This window comes from Agelaius phoeniceus, chromosome 7, assembly GCF_051311805.1.
Source record: "Agelaius phoeniceus isolate bAgePho1 chromosome 7, bAgePho1.hap1, whole genome shotgun sequence".
NCBI classification, from domain to species: Eukaryota; Metazoa; Chordata; class Aves; order Passeriformes; family Icteridae; genus Agelaius; species Agelaius phoeniceus.
In genome coordinates this window covers 48758054-48771648 of record NC_135271.1, presented here as the reverse complement: position 1 = coordinate 48771648, position 13595 = coordinate 48758054, and the positions used below count along the sequence as shown (strand labels likewise).

Genomic DNA, 13595 nt, shown 5'->3' with positions numbered 1-13595 from the left:
ATGTCCATGGAGAGCAGGGTGGGATGGAAACCCTTCCCTGGGGATGGATGTCCATGGAGAGCAGGATGGGATGGAAACCCTCCCTCCCCAGAACCCAACCCACGTGTTAAATGTTAAATTACTCCAATTTATCTGCTGTGCTGCTATCATTTTTCCTTCATGCTACATTCATTCTGAAAAAAAAACCAATTCTGTTAAGATGTCTACTTCAACACACTGAAATTCACTTTTTAACCTGCGTGCTCCAAACTCTCCCACACTGCAGCTCAAGGCCTGCAGAGTAAAAGGAGATCTAAAGCAAGCCCAGCTCTGAATCAGGTTAAATATCTCAATTTCCTTCTTGCTGGAAGTTCAGCATCCCCTTCCCACCCTGTGCTCCCTAACCTGCTGCTGCCTGGAGATAATGTCTGCCAGGCTCCCCAGTTGCTGACACAGGAACCTCTGTGAGCACACTGAACTACTTCCTTTTCTCCTTGAAAAGATTTAATAACCTACAACTTTCTTCCCTGCCCTACTTGGAGTCTATAGTTTGCTTCCCTCTCGTATCGAATCTGCTAAAATAAAATTTTATAGAGTGTCAATTCAACAAAGGCAAAACTATAAAGTCTGTTCTGACAGCTTCCTTTCTCCAAAAAATTTAATCAAAAAAAGGGAAAAAAAAAAATCCTTTGCCCTTGAGAAGATGAATTGAATAGCCTTAGGTATTCTATAGCTGTATTTATGAAAAGCTTTTGGACACTAAAAGTCTCTACAGAAATGGGGAAAGTGTTTTGCTCAGGTCATAAAACTTCTTTTTTTTTCATTGCACAGAGAAAAATATGCTGCACTCTACTGTGAAACATCAGCTGACCTCTGGGGGAGGCACCAGCCCACAGGGACGTGGTGCCTATGGGACAACAACCCCAAAACCCCACAAAACACACGGGAAAAGTAATTGCTCCCCTAAACATGAAGAGATTTCTCTCCAGAAACACACAGCGCTCTGCCCAGACATTAATTACAACTTTTTGCACCCAAACATTTAATATTATTATTTATTATTATCATTTATTATTATTATTTTATTTTTATTATTTTGATATTATTATTATTTTAATATTATTGTTATTATTCTAATATTATTATTATTTTAATATTACTATTATTTTAATACTATTATTGTTATTTTAATATTACTATTATTTTAATATTATTATTGTTCTTTTAATATTATTATTATTATTATTTTAATATTATTATTTAGTACCCAGATATTTAATATTATTTATGGCAGCACCAAATCAGAGGAAATAACGATACAAAATATTAAAAAATAAAAGAATGTATTACTTTTTGACTAAAAAAAAAATAAAATAAATAAAAATCATGTAAAAGTAATGCAAAGCTCCCTGGCTATGAATGAAAACAGAAGCAGCACTTTTAAATACTGAATAACACCATGAATTTTCCATGTAATACTTTATACTGGAACGTTGCAGGAATTTTCTATTTTCCTTACTTTTATCCAAAACAATCTAGTTTGAATTTAAAATTTAGTGTTTTAGAGTAGTGAGAAGAACTTGTTAAGGAGCAAGATTCTGAGAGAGATTCATGCAGAACAGGTAATTTCACTTGAACCAAGTCCCTCCCAGTCTGTCTGATGTCAAAGACTCAATTGACTTGTGTGTTACTATCTAAAAACCTAAATAAAACCCCAAATCCTCTCAAATCTGGTTCAAAATTATAACAAATATTAACATATTTTTCATCAGATAGTGAATCATGGGGAAAATGCATAAGGAACTCATTGCTGGTTTGCAGATAATTTCATTTCAGCTGATTGAACAAATCCCTTTTTCTTGCTTGTGACAGAACTACAGGAGAATATTTCTTTGAAATGTACAGCTGTGGTAATTTAGAGAAAAGCACAGTATTTTGGGACAGGTTTGGGCTTTTTTTCAGGTAGAACAGGAAAAACCATTAAAATTTAGTTAATTATTAGTAAGTTCCAGCTAACCAGAAACTAACACAGATTAATATCAGTACTTTCAGTTTACATTACCCAATAGAAATTAAATTCAGAAATCAAGTTTCTGCACTGATAAGAGCTCTGCTCATCCTAAATAACCACTTTTCTTTTTTGATTCTTCATGGAACTATGTAAAATTATCCCCCTGTATTAGATCCAAAATAATTTTTACAGAAGACAGTGACAAAAAACTAAAACCCCACGTTGTTCTTGATATTTTATACATTACAGTCATATCAAGGCTCTGGTTATGACTGGCAAATGCACAGAAAAACACTGTCCAATAGAGAGACACACAATCCTTTAGTCACTCCTTGAGTTCAAAGGGATCAGAGAATAATTCTTAGAATGCAGATTGTTTAATGTTTACAAAATCAACACATCTGGCTCCTTCTTCTGCTGAGGTTCCTCCAAAAAATTTAGTTCCTGTTTTTATTGAAATACTTAAGCACTGGAAAGAAACTGAGTTATTCAAGAGAAACCCCCTTTCCTCACTAAGCTGCACTGAATTTATTTCATTAAAGCCCTGCTTCAACTCATTATCTCAAAGTAGAAAATGCTAAATCATATTAGAGCTCCTGTTCAACAAAAGAAGAAACTTTTCTGGCTGTATTTAAAGGAAAAATGTTTGTCCCTGTATTTATAAATTCAGAAATATTTATTCCAAAAAAGAGGAAGATACAAGAAATTTAAAGACTAATTTTTGTATTTGGTAGAATTATGGGATAAATTCCTAAGCCTTAAAACTCCACAGATAAGAGTTAAAATAAAGAAGTTCAATTCTCTACCAGAATGCATTTGCTCAAGTGTAAAGCTAACAAATGCTAAAATTTTTGGCAACGTGTCTGCATTTCTGAATCATTAGGTAGTCAAACTATTTTTTGATTTTGCTTGCATGATGTTGGATTAGAATAATCCATATAAATCAGTGGTTTTCCCTGCCTAGGAATACTGAGTTTGATGGCAAAAGGAGGCACAGAAAGGCAGGGAGGTTCTGTGAGACCCAGCAGAGCTGCCTTGGATGTGCAGCACTGGATTAGGATTGTTTACTCAGGGGACGAGCAAGGAGAATAAAGTCAAAGTAAACACAACACAGGCAAGGCATGCACAGCATTCCAGCCACCCTCTCCACACTGGGATGCTTTCCTAGGAAAACTCAGCCATGGATGGGCTGGGAGCAGAGCAGAACCGTGGTGGGACAAAGGAGAACCCAGCTCCAGTCATGGACTGAAGCGCTGGAGACTTCCCTGATGGAAACCCAAACACCCAGGCCAAAGTCCTCCAGGATGTGAAAGCATTTCTGGGGCACAGATACAGGTCCTGGTGGATGCCCCAGGTTTAACTTTCATGTTTTTCAGATTCTGTGCTGCTGTAGTGTCTCAGTCTAGGCTTCACATTAGGGCTCTCTTCACAGAGTAGGGAGACAAAACAATTCCTGCTCCAGCTGGGCACCAAGGACAAATGAGCCAAATCTCAGCCCAGGAGCACAAACCCCGTGGGCTGGAGAGAGAAAAACAAGCAGGGTGGGACTGCAGGGGCTAAAGCTGGGATGGGACAATGAACTGCAAGATGCAAATGGAGCAGAACTGATCCCAGGGACAGAGCCCGGGAGCGCTGGTGCATTTTGGGGCCATTTTGGTTCATCTTGGGTGCAGCCCTGGCTGGGCTCTGGTGCTGCCCAAGGTGGATCCATGGAGGAAATGCTTGGAATGAATCCCTGCTTTATTCCTTAGCTCTGTCCAGTCTCTGCTCTGGGTCAGCCTGCACAAGGCATCACTGGTCTGAGAGCAGCAGGGCTGGCTGCCCAGCCAGGCCCGCTCAGCAGCAACTCCCAGCTCTTCCAAGTTGAGGCAGCAACAGTGGCAATATTATGGAATTATTTATACACTCACAGGCCTGTTTACTTCCCTTTTCAAATCATTCTAAGGCTGCTGGATGTAAAGGCTGTGATTAAGCAGCACTTTCTGGTTGATACTGTGTGAAAATATTCTTGATACTTGTGGCTTCAGCGAGGCTGCCAGGTGGGTTTTCCCACCAAGAGTCATCAGCTCCCCTTTCCATCAGAGTCTGGATCCCAGGGCTGGAGCCGGGCTGGGAGAGCTGGGGGTGCTCACCTGGAGAAGGGAAGGCTCCAGGCAGAGCTCAGAGCCCCTGGCAGGGCCTGAAGGGGCTCCAGGAGAGCTGCAGAGGGACTGGGGACAAGGGATGGAGGGACAGGAGCCAGGGAATGGCTCCCAGTGCCAGAGGGCAGGGATGGATGGGATTTGAGAAGGAATTGTTCCTTGTGAGGGTGGCCCTGGCACAGGTGCCCAGAGCAGCTGTGGCTGCCCCTGGATCCCTGGCAGTGCCCAAGGCCAGGCTGGACAACCCAACCACGGAATGGGGTGGAATGGGATGAGATCGAAGCTCCCTTCAACCCAAGGCACTCCATGGTTCTCTGATCTGCTCCCCTCTGTCAAGGCAAACAATTTACACACCCCCACAGGCCCCTGCTCCCCCCATTCCCCTGATTTTCATTACAGCCCTCACTAACTCTGCCTCATCCCCTTCCCTCCCTGCTGCCATCCACATCCCCCTTCCCTGCTCCTGACCACCAACCCCTCTCCCCAGGCTCTGCCTCTTCCGAGCGTTTCCCCGCTCGTTTCCTTCCTCCTGCAGCCCCGAGGCCCCTGCAGCAGCTTTCAGTTACAGTCCTGCCCTGCCTGCTCCTTTTTGGGGAGCCAAACCCCCTGTTCCCCAACCCCAAAGCCACAGAGAGCAGCAGGAAGGGTGATTATCCACAGGCTGCACCTTGCAGCTCCACGGAACTCCCCCTCCCCTGCAGCAGCCTCACCATCCTGTGCACAAAAATCAAAATATTTCAGCCCAGCAGATGCATTCCCTGAAGTCTGATGGGTTTTTTTTTGTGGGGTGATAAACTCGCTGCCCCAAAAACACACAGACAATTCCCAGGACAACTCAGAGTTAGTAACTTGTCAGGAATGTCTATTGGGGCACAATAAAGTAGGTGAGTAAAGCAGGAGTCAACAACAGGAGAGTCTGTGCAAATTGAGGACAGAATAATTACGGATTACGCTGGACAGGATTAATGCAGAGATTAAAAAAAACAGTAATTATTTGGGAATTTCTGATGAATATCCAGGTCCACAGAACCTAATCCCAAAATCCTACCTGCCTGTGAAGACCTCTGGAGCACAGGACAACCAACTCTCAACACTGGGACATTCAATAAAAACCTTTATAAAGAGCTTTCTTTTGAGACAACAACTGGAAATGCCTTAAAATATCCTCAGTTTAATGTTCACCATCAGCAACAATTCAGTTTACATTCACCACCATTGTACTGAACGTTTTCCTATATTACAAATGCCTTTGACTATTATCTACCAAAACACAAACTAAAAAGCATTTCATTTTTTCTAGAATTGCACAGAAAAATTCCAGACTCACATACACCATCAATAAATTCCACACAAAGTATTATAATTATTTGCAATAATTAGCAAAAGCTGAATATTAACAGTTTTTTACTGTTTTTTTTGAATGCAATGATATTAAAAATGAGAATAATCTACTTCCAACTGTTCATCTATGGGATAAATCTCTCTCAGGTTGTAGTATCTGTAACATCAAAAAAACCCCCCTGAATAAAGTTAAACTTAGTTTTATTTAGCATAGATCAATACTTGGAGAAAGTATTGATCAATTCTTTTTGATTTTTTTCTTTGAAAATTAAAAAAATGTAACAACAGGCTCTCCAAAGTTCAGATATTCCTTCTCTGACAAAGCAACAGTTATTGGTCTGATAATTATTATTTAAGAAAAAGGATGATGCTCTTACACATGGGAATACTTTTACTGGCATGTAAGTTCCTTTAACATAAAAATGAAAATTAAAAATATTGTCTTGATTTTCTGTTTACTTTTAAGTTCCAGAGACGTGCTCCTAAATTCTGCAGATTCTAAACGTCTGCAGATCCTTAGCAGGACTCTTCCATCAAAGGAGCTGAGTTACAGAAGATGATTAAGAACTGATCCATAAAAACTGTGAAGTTTTTAGGGAAAGCAGCACAGGGAAAAGCCCAGGAATCCCCAGAGTTGTGTAAAGAAAGCTCCAGGTGGAAGGTGATGCCCCAGGAACCCACAGGGCAGCCGATGAAGGAGCTGCCCAGCTTTGGGGGGAGCATTACTTTGTTACAAGTTTTGTTCACCAAGACCTTTGTCAAGTTACAACTCATAAAAATTCAGATTTAGGGCTTGATCCAGCACCTAAGAAGTTGATAAATATTTCAGCAGTGAAAACAGAATAGACATTATTACTATCTTTTTTCTTGAAGATTTCATATTTATATTTTTACTAGTAGAGTCTCAAGAGCAGAAACATTGGATAGATATTTCCAAAAATCAAAATCACTCGCACCACAGTTTTTATACCCAGCTTAATGCCTGAATTAACACATTTATCAAAGAAAAGTGGGATACAACAGCTCCAAGATGTCCTGAGAGTAACACAAGTGCCAGCAAAGCCCCAGCAGCACTGCAAGGCTCCAGCCAGGGCACCCTGCACAGATGGACAAGTCATTTTTAGAAATGAATCACGCTGCAAACCATTGGACTAATTTTAAAACAGAGGTGAGGAACCAATAGCCTCCAGCCCAGATATGGTTTGCTTCAGCTGGCCCACAGACACAGCCCTGCTTTATGACTTAATAACACCCAGGCAACTTCAAGGGGAGCCACGTGGCTTTTAAAAGGCTCCAACAACTCACAGATTTTTAAGGACACGCTCCTTAAACTCAAACATCAGTCCCAAGTTTCAAGTATTACGTGGAATTTTTGGGTTTAGTTTTTGGTTCATTTTATTGTCTGTTCTGGCTACCCTGAGCAGGTGGGATTTCCCAGCCTCAGTGCTTTAAATCATCTTAGCAGGGAAAAGCCAAAGTGCTTTGAGTTTGGACAACTCAAGGGTTGTGCTGGAAGGATTTTGATACCTGCACTGGTATTTAGGACAAAACTTCTACTGAAAACCTGGTAGAGCCACAATCCCAAACACAGGTGCCAGTCTGCCCAGTTGTGAGCCTGAAAGGAAGCAGTGACAGGAATTTCTGGAGGCAATCAGAGGCCAGTGCTTGGCTGTGATCCCCTCTGCAGCTCTGAGCAGGCTGATCTGAGGCCACAGGAGGCTCAGCTCTCTGAAAACTGGGGCTTTCCTGCCATCAGCCCAACAAACCCTTCCACTGGGCTCCAGCTCCCCCAGCCAGCCATCAGCTCCCCTGGGACAAAATGCAGGGGGAAAAGTCATTTTAAACAGCATCTCCACAAACCAAACCTTTCCTAGCATCGCACAAATGGGGAAAATTCCTATTTTCTGAGCTTTCAAAGGGAGCTACTCCTTAAGAAACATGGGATGAGCCTTCCAGAAACAACTAAAAAGCCAGAAAACTTCACAATATTTGCCATTGCAGGCAGGCACGTTCAGGAACAACAAGACAACACCACATTGCATCACCAACACATCCACCTCTGAAATCTGATCCAAGCCTCTGCCCCATAAAGATTACGAGGGAACAACGTATCCCTCTCCTGCCCCCAACCCCTAAAAGACAAAAGGAAGTTCTGTTCTAAAAAAAACAGCTCACTACAGATTCCTGACTACTTTGTTTCTTGAATCAATGATCTCATTTGTTCACTTTTGCAGTGTTTTCTTCCAAAAATAGCAGATACTAAAAAAATTATTCTTATCTAGAGTTTGGATGGGAGGATCTAGCACAATATTTTTTTGTGTTTCTCTTCTACACACAGTTAAAATAAATAAAATTTATCTCCTTAAATTGACAGCGTGCTTATATAAAAAAATTAAAACGATGCATAAAGCTACATTGCATCAGTCTTAAAAATAAAAATGAAATTAAATTAAATAGATTAGGGACAAACACAACCAAAAATATAAAGGCTATGTTTATTATTTTCATTATTTCATGTGTTTTGGTTAGACTGGAGCTACACAGTCTTACCAAAACACTTGAAATTTGTACTCATTCTGGTGGGCCTAGTCACCTATATGTATGTGTATATATATATATATATATACACAGATATCTATATAGATATCTATATAAATATATAGATATCTACATAAACACATAGATATCTATATAGATATCTATATAAATAGATATCTATATAAATATATAGATATCTATCTATATACATATATAGATATATATGTATATAAATATACAGATATATATCTATATAGATATCTATATAAATATATAGATATATACAGATATATATAGAATATACATGAGGTAGATAGATAAAAGCTTCAAGGATGAAGACAAACCCAAACATTTCACGGATTTTGATCAAGCCTTTAATTTGTCACAACAGATAATCCTAAATTACACGTTGGCAATGATCTACCAGAGCTTAAAAACCAAGTCTAAAATTGGCCAAGTGAAATTGAATTTCCATGTTTTTCAACCATTAGGCAGCATGAATGGAAAATTCTGCCTATCTGTGTTTCTGATATGTAGGCCCAGGTTGTAGCTGGCCAAATTTTCTCCTAACTTAGGCTGTGTTTGTTTCCTTTGGCAGTGGGGTACAAGGCAACATTATCTCGTGCCTTCCTTGCTCTGAACGTTGGGAATATCACCATTTGATCCAGCAGGATTTGTTGTGCAAACAATTGACAACTGTTCTGCTTCCCTCACTTGGGAATTTTCCTGAGCGAGGCCACGCTACTGATGCTGCAAACGAAGGGCCCTCATATTTCAGATGCTATTTACATTTCAGATTACTCAGACACCAAAATAATTCTGCATTTAATGCCACTGAAAATGTAGACTAAGCAAAAATTATGACAATATATATGTTTTTTTTTTTTAGCCCAAGCTTCAATATTTACCTCATAGCAAAGTAATGAATTAATATATTGCTTCTACGAGTTCTGGTTATCAGATATTGTGGCAGGATAAGAATTTTTAAAATATTGCTTGCTTACTTTAAAACATTTTTTGGAAAATAAAAATATATAAAATAAACAGCACATTTAATTTAACCAGAGTAATAAATGAAAGAATAAAGGTTTGCTTAGAAACATAAAAAAGAATTTTCAAGCACTTTACCACTTCGTTTTTAAGCACATTTAAAGCTCCTGAAACAGAATATTTCAGAAAAAAAAACCTTCAAACAAACAAGAAATGTATCTTGGGCATCTCCAGCTCTGCCAACAACTGAACCCAGCACAGGATTTGTTCCTCAGTCATTCCCATGGGAAGGATGGGAGGCAATGGAGATTTTGGGGCTGGAACACCTGTCAGGCTGCAGATAAACCCAGATGACCAACTCATTTCACAGAGCTCTATGAATAGCCATGGCAGGGCTCTCCTGATTGCTGCTGCCAGCCTGGAGCTCAGGGCTCACAATGGACCCTGAAGCAGCACTGAAAAGTTCCAATTAGTGCTTTTTACTACTTCTTGTAGATGCTCATTTATGTATTTACGTATTTGTGTATGCAGCTAAACTCGTTTGCATGTGTACTCATACACTTTTTAACATTGCAAGTCCAAGTGATTTTGACAAATTTCACCTTGATTTAAAAATAGTACCAAGTCTGAACTCCTTTCTAGACGATTCATCAAGAAAATAGAAATTGCTATAATAAAGAACTTGGGATTCAAAAGAGGGAAAGAGTCAGCACTTCTCAATTTCTTAACTGCTGCTTTTTGTTTTATTCCCTCTTCGTTTAGCTCCAGATACACAGAGAAAAATTAAAGCATCCTGAAAGCTATTTCCAATGCTCTTCCAAAATTTCATCCCTAATACCAGCCTTGGTTCCTGTGCAGGCCCATTTGAAACTGATTGAGCAGTATTATTGCACCTAATAGTTCCAAAAATAAATACAAACAAAAGCCAATGAGAGCCTGTGGTTTCCAACGTTCAAATAACTCTTTAAAAGAATAAGCAGGTCCTTAATGACATAAGAGCATTAAAAAGGAAATAAATGTATCCTGTATCTTTTTATTTGTGAAATCAATGGTAATTCTGATTTCCACTGGGACGGAACAAGAACCAACACAGGGACAACCAAACAAAACCAAACCCTCAGACAACCCAACAAGCCTGAAAGAACAAACAGAATTCCTCAGTTCCCCAAAGTTTTGACAGGATTTTTGCAAAGGAAGCTCAGCCACTTTCAGAATGTGTGTCCCTGGCCACGAACAGATGAGACTGAACTGCTTTGTGCACGTGGCCTCTTAAGCCCATAGAGAGACACTGGGACATTAGTGGGGCTCCAGATGGGCACGAGGGGCCTCCCACCTGGCCTCTGCTTTCCACAGGGAACACTGGCTGCTGGGCCACAAACCCATGGTGGGCTCACAGACTCATCTTCCACAGAGAAGGAATAACCATGAGGAACGGTAGGGAAAAAAAAAATAAAAATCCACTGACAAAGAGAATTCAATGAGCCAGCTGAATCCCAAGGCATTCCACCCTGGAGAGGACTGTGATGATGCCAGGATCTCCAGTGCTTTTGAACAAGGAGGAACACTGATCCCTCCACAGCCCAAGAATGAAAGGACAGCAAGAAAAGTTCAGTTATTGAAGGTATTGCATCATAAAGATTCTCCTCAAACATCCGCCTCCCTAATCCAAATAGAGACCAACTCATTTGTCCACAAAGGAAGGAGGGTATGGCAGCAAACTCCACAGAAACATTATTAAAGTCAGGCCTAAACAGCATCTCCATGCTCAGCACAGCCATGGCAGGTCCTTGCTAATTCCAAACTATCTGCCCAGGAAGCCACTGACCCAGAATACAGCAAAATAATTATTAATTCTGTCCCCAAAGATAAAGAACTGGAAGCACCAAGTTTTCCTAAAAGCAATCAGCACCCATAAATATCTCAATAAGAGCTGCAAAAAGAGCTTAGGAACCCAAATAAAAGGAAACTGTGTTGCCTTTCAGTTACAGCTGTTTGGTAATTCACAATCTTTCCTAGCACAGGTTGAAAGATTCAATTCCTCCAGCTCTTGGAAGGCTGTGACAGCAGCCAGAAGGCCCAAATTAGCCTGAGACCCCTTTGTGCTAAACCTGCAGGAATGCAGGAATTGCCACCCAGAATCCCAGTGCCACCAGTGCTTCCTTCAGAGGGCCCTTCCCACCCCATCCCACAGCTCTCCCTCCAGCACAGACTGGGCTGCAGGACTGGAGGCCTATGGAAATGAAGGTTTATCAGTAATTTTATCTCTAGGATTTAAAGCAAGGAAAAAACCCCTGAATTATTCTGCCCAGCTTCAGAATCCTGTTCAAATTCACTGTGTAACCATATTAAACCAAACCATAGGTACTTTAAAGCCCCAAACACAAGGAGATGGTGAAATCCCTGTAATAACTACTGTATCACATCACTGTGGGATGTGGAAGTTGGGGGCAGAGCTGCAGCTCTACATACACAGGGAAGGTAATCCTGCAGCCACTGTAGGCTTCCATGTACAGAGGAAAGCAGATCAATGGGATCTCAGGCTGAGAAAAGCAGCAGTGTCATGAAATAAAATAATGAAATTATGTCTTTCCCTCTTGGACAGGCTTTTGCTGTCCAGCTCCCACCTGGAGTAAACTAAAAGGAGAGTCACATGTTTAAATCGTGGGTGTTCATACACACATCTGCTGATTTTGGGGATTGACTCTGTCAAGGTTTTGTCCCCACATTTTTAAACCCAAAGTTATTGCAAGCAAAAAGAAAACTACCAGCAAACTGTTAGAAAGAGCTACAGTTATGGCTGCTGCCTCCAATTCTCCATCACAACATTGTCCAGTATCAATCCAGCTCTGGTCTTCTCCTGCTCCTTCCACCCCATCAAATTGTGGCTCTCTCAAACTCTTCCCAGCCTGACCCCAGAAGTGCTGCTTCCCACCAGACACGTGGGTACAAACTAGAGATGGGAGACAGCCCAGCATGCCAGGAGAGCTCTTTCTTGTGGGCATCCTTCAGCATGAGGCACAGGGGCACACACTCCCTGCTGACCACCATTTAACTGGGATGCCCCTCTGGAACACACACTCATGGCCTACTCCATGGTTCTGCACTCAGCGCTTAACAAACCAAAACTAATAAGCCCAAAATAAACCAAAGCACTCCAACCGCCTTTTGGAAATTACAGAGGACATAATTAAGCTCCAGAAATAAGCAGACAACAGCGATTTCAATATAAACATCCTACTTGTGTAGGGGACTGTCTCATCTCAACTTGGTGTTAATGCCCCAACTCTTACTTCTGGATCCTTGCAAACATCTAGAAGGCTTCTCCCCACATTTCCTCGAGTCCAGAATTTAGTTTGACATTTAAAGCCATTACGTTCTAACCTATTTCAGCCGTCTGAACACCTAAGTTTCCCTGGAACCAGCAGAAAACATGGTCAGGCCAGTCCACCAGCAGCACCTGCCCAAGACGGTGAGCGGGGATGGAGACACTTGGCCTTCCCAGCAGAAAGCCATGGCAAAACACATCCCGACATATATATCTGAACAAACCATTGACCAAATATAGCCGGGCACCACCGATAAACCAGGGGCTGCCACCAAAGCACATCCCAACCCCGCAAACACCAAGTCCAGCTCCTGGACTGTCTATCCCCTGGAAGTTCAGCTCGGGAAAGGGTCTTTGTACAAGTGGTCTTTGTACCTTCACCACCGCAGGGGTTTAATAACTCAAACAATAAGTCAAACAACGGCCTGGAACCTGGGGGGCAACGCCGGGGCTCCGTGTTATCCCGGGAAAACAACACTTTGGGCACTCGGCCGGGGCTCAGCACCCACCGCACCACCCCGAACTTTGCCCGGCGCCCCCGCCACCATCACCCCCCTCCCCTCCCGCTCCGGAGGGGCCCAAAGGAGCATCCCCGGAGCATCCCCCGACAACAAAGCTGGGGCGGGGGGCGCCGGGAAGGGGCCCGGAGTGACAGGCGGTGCCCCCCCGGGGTAAACAGGGGGTAAACACGGGGTAAACAAACAGCCCCCCCCGCCCCGCCGCTCCCCCCGCACTCACCTCAGGGCCCCCGGGCGCAGGGAGGAAGGCGGAGACGCACACAAAGGGTAATAAAGGGGGAGGAGGAGGAGGGAGCGGCGCTCCGCGGGGCCGCCCCCGAGGGACGGGGGGGGGTCTCGGTGTGTTTGGGGGGGATGTGGAAGAAACTCCCCGGCGGGGCTGCGGGGGGGGCAGCGACTCGGGGCCCCCCGCCCCCGCCTCGGCGCGGCGCTGCTTCGTGTCCCTTCAGCGGCGCGAACAACCGGCCGTCCCGCCGCCGCCCCCCCCCGCGCTCCTCCTCATCGCCGCCGCCGCTGTCGGGAAGGAGGAGGAGGAGGAGGAGGAGAAGGAGGAGGAGGAGGAGGAGGAAGAGGAGGGGAGGCAGCAGCGGCGGCCGCCACCGCGCATGCGCCCCGGGGGAGCTCGGGAGGCCGCGGGGAGGAAGGGGGGGGGGGAAACGGGGGGGGGGGGGGGGGAGACGACGACTTCCCACAGCGCCGCGCGCGCCGCTCCCGGAAACGGATCCGGGACAGGGAGGAAGGAAGTGGATGAG

At 43.2% G+C, this 13595-nt stretch overlaps 1 protein-coding gene across 4 annotated transcripts in view; it reads right to left on the bottom strand.

Moving 5' to 3' along the window:
* The window catches only part of MBD5 (methyl-CpG binding domain protein 5), a 129780-nt gene extending 116285 nt beyond the window's left edge, over positions 1-13495 (bottom strand). For all 4 annotated transcript variants that reach the window (XM_077181770.1, XM_077181769.1, XM_077181771.1 and 1 more), the window contains exon 1: positions 13064-13495. The gene's annotated coding sequence lies outside the window, so the exon portion shown is untranslated. The remainder of the gene's footprint in view (positions 1-13063) is intronic.
* Positions 13496-13595: the final 100 nt, after the last annotated feature.